This window comes from Solanum verrucosum, unplaced genomic scaffold, assembly GCF_900185275.1.
Source record: "Solanum verrucosum unplaced genomic scaffold, falcon-dt-bn FXZP01000080.1, whole genome shotgun sequence".
NCBI classification, from domain to species: Eukaryota; Viridiplantae; Streptophyta; class Magnoliopsida; order Solanales; family Solanaceae; genus Solanum; species Solanum verrucosum.
Window position 1 is genome coordinate 654261 of NW_026020097.1, and position 3982 is coordinate 658242.

Sequence of the window (3982 nt, forward strand, 5' to 3'; positions counted from 1 at the left end):
TCAAATGCCTCCATGTTATATTCATGAGTCATATTTATCTAAAGAGTTTACAGAATTGAAAATAGTAAGGTATAATACTGTAATTGTCTAGAAATAATAAAGACAATGAAAATGATAAAAGAGGAAATCATGTATTGCATATCAAGAAAGTCATCTTAAAATTAATCTCCGCACAAACAGCTATAGACTCAGAATACTTCGTTATGCTCCACTGGTGCATGGATCTGGACATTTCTCAAAAAGGAGTACAGCAAGTGTAGAATAAAAAATTTAAAAAAATGTGTATCCAATAAGAGATCGTTTGGTAGGGAGTATTAGGAGAAATAGTCCTTATATTATGTGTGGTATTACGAAGTACTATGTTTGGTAGGAATTTTGGGCTTATGTTATACACCCTCCATGGTATTCTAGGGTGTATAACTAATACCTTCCATTTGGTGGTATTAACAATACATGAGATCTAATACCATGGGAATAATATATGTAAAGACAAAAATACCCCTCAAGTCCTTTCATTTTATTTATTTTCTTGGTTTTATGTTTTATATTTGTACTAATAAATTTATTTAAATCGATTAGCTTACAAACTTTATTATTTAAATAGAGTTATTTGTAGTTAAAATATGAGTTATTTAATCTAATTATTATTAATATAAAATATTATAATCGGACTAATATGCTAATGTTGATGTATGAATTTAAAAGCTATTTTTGCTATTTAAAAACATCTTGAGTATAAAAATAGTTTAATTTATTTTGCTATTTTTTTAATTTTATGATAAAGAGCGATTTTGTATGATAAAAGTCCTAAATTGAATGATTTTATTGATATAAAACAATGTTCAATAACTTTTTTCTATAAATTCTTATAGTTGTGTGGCCTTTTGAGATATTAACTTCAATTTATTAAGATGACAATTATTTACCCTCAAATAATTTAAGTGAGAAAATAGTGAACTTTGGTGATAAAATTTTCCTTCTCCTAGCTAGTTAAAAGGCTATAAAATTAATAATATTGTTTGTCAATTATCTACCTTGACCCAATTACATGAAATAGAAAATCTCATAATAACTCAAGGATATAATTGGGAAGAAGTTTTTTTGTAGAGTTTTAAACCCACACAAAATTAGGTAGAAAGCAACAAACCAAACACTTGATAAAAATAATCTCTGCATTACTAATCCAAGCATTACCAATCCATGCATTACTAATCCCTGCATTACCAATCCATGCTTTATTGATCTTTGTACCAAACGACCCCTAAGTATCATTGATTGACAGTGTTAAATTAGAAATGGTCGCTGAAAACACATGCATTAATATATTTTTTTTATAACCGAGAAATCTGTTTATGACCCGCCCTTTGGACCAATCACAACCTTCTAAACTTAGTGGATAATGGGCCCACCCCTCTACCCTTCTCCACTTAAATATCAGGTTTCGCTTTGCGTGGTGTGGGGCTTGAACCTGCGACCTACGCCACAAATCCTCCACCTTTTGCCACTCGAGCTAGGCCTTGGGGGGAAAACACATGCATTAATATTAATTAGGTATAAGCACTAAGGTGTTAATGCTTTCAGAAAAATTGACTTAACAGACTTAAATGAATCGTATCAAAATGATTATTGAGTTTTCTTAAATAAATTCTAAGTTTCAATAAAAATCTATAATCTGTAACGACCTGATCCGTTGTTACTAAAAGGCATCTCGTGCGGAGTTCCAAAAATCCTGAAGTGCAGTGTAAGAGTTTTAAAATTCGAGCACACGACGATTATGGCCCAAATTTAATTTTGGGTCAGGCTGACGTTATTAGCCCGTTATAGCAATCTAATAGGTCCTATAGCGGAATGACGAAATTCTACAACCTAATTAATGCGTCGTCTTTATTTTTCATCCCACTTTTGAAAGGAAAAAATAGACTAGGGCTACTCCAAAAACCTCCAAAGGCACCTAGGGCAAGGGAGCAATAGAAGGGAAGAACTACCACACAAGGAAGGTGAAAACCTAAGGATTTTCAGTGCTCGCTCATCATAGGTTGCTCCCTAGAGTCAAAATTCACGGGCAAGGTTCATCAGCAGTTGTTTGGCGCTCAAGTAGGCTAGGTTTCCTTAATTTGAGTTGTTCACACCCGTTTTACTACATTATATCTTTATGATGTTTGGAGATGGTATACATAGGCCTTCGGGTGCAGAGTCTGGATGGTTATAGGTTGTTGTTTATTATTTTTAAGGCGGGAGACGAGATAATGGCTAAGGGTGGTGCTCTAGCTCTTACTTAGCGTTCAGTTCATTGTTAGGATAATTGACGTTGTCCAATAGACATAGGTGTGCATGTTTACTGCCTTTTGTATCACTTGTGAGTTGTGTATGCATAATAGGAAAATCATAGAGAAGCATATGTAATGACACCATGTTGATATATCATGCAATGAATCAGTTATGTTACTTATGATTTCAAGTGTTATTGTTCATGATGTTTGTGATTGTACATGATGTTGTATGTTTGATGGTTGGCTTGGGTACTACGCCTAGTACAGATATCCCCACAATTGGCTCAGATACCACTCATGTTATATATTAACGGTTGACTTAGACATCATGCCTGGTATGGAGATATTCATGTATGGTTGGTTGGGGTACCACGCCGGTACATTAACTATGGATGACTCGATTACCACACTGATACACTAAAAGTTTAACTTTGGGTTCCGTGAGAGGACCATGTGTGTTTTTATGGTTCCATGAGTAGACCTAAATTACTTCTTCATAATATAATTGTTGCATGTTGGATCCTTGAGTGGTCCAGATTACTTGAAAGGTGAGTTGATCTCAAATATGATTTGTATGCAATCATGTGAGACATGATTCATGTTATTGTAAGGTAGAATAAGGACTAGGATTCTGGGCTATGTGTTACTTTTAATGATAGAGGTATGTTTTTTTGTTGTGACAACTCAGTGCTTAACAGTAATTTCCTGCATAATTATTTCAATTGTTGGGTTGAGTTTATAGAGATTTAGTTCTTAGTTGTTTCTAGCTAGTTGTGATTCTTATTAATTATCATGTTGAACTTGATTTTATAAATGTTGTTGGGTTTAATCTTGATATAGATAAGTGGGTCTAAGGCGCCAGTTCCATTTACTGCTCTATCCAAGGGCCAGTAAGTGGGTATGAGAAATTGACAAAGAATAGCAAGTTGGTTGATAGGCCTAGTGATGGCCTAGTATTCATGAATATTAATGTGGTAGAAGGTTTAAATTATGATTTGATATTGTGGTGGTCTTGTATTCGTGGATGTTAATATGATAGAAGGATTAGACTATGATTTGACATTGTGGTGGTCTTGTATTCGTGGATGTTGATGCGGTATTTAACATTATGGATATCTTGTATTCGTGGATGTAAATGTGGTAGAAATATTAGGCTATGAGTTGAAATTATCGTGGCGTAACAGATAGGTATGGGATTAAGGCGCATTAGTTATGGTATTTACCGGGGATGGCTATGAGTATGTGAATGGAGAATAGGAGTGGTGTAACATTTATATTGCATGATTATTTCTGAGTGTCTATTCTATATTATGTGGTAGGTTCGGATCGATTGATGATGTTTATCAATATGTGTTGTTTGTATTGATACTACTCTTGCTTAAGCCTGGCAATGGAACCGGTATTGGCACTACTGGAACCGTCCAGTTCACGACGAAAACAATCGAAACCGGAACGGTAGCGATACCGGTCCATCCGACAGTTTTTACTACATGCCATCCCTGATCGGTACAGTACCGGGACCGGATCGAATCGGTAACCGGGATAACGACCTTTTTTTAAAAAAAATAATAATTAATTATTAATTAAAGTCTATTAAAAATTTACGAAAAATTTATTTTTAAAGTTTAACTTAAATTGAAATATTTGAAAATATATAACTTATTAATTATTTTTAAAAAAAATAAGATTTAAACTCTTAAAGTTTAAACTTT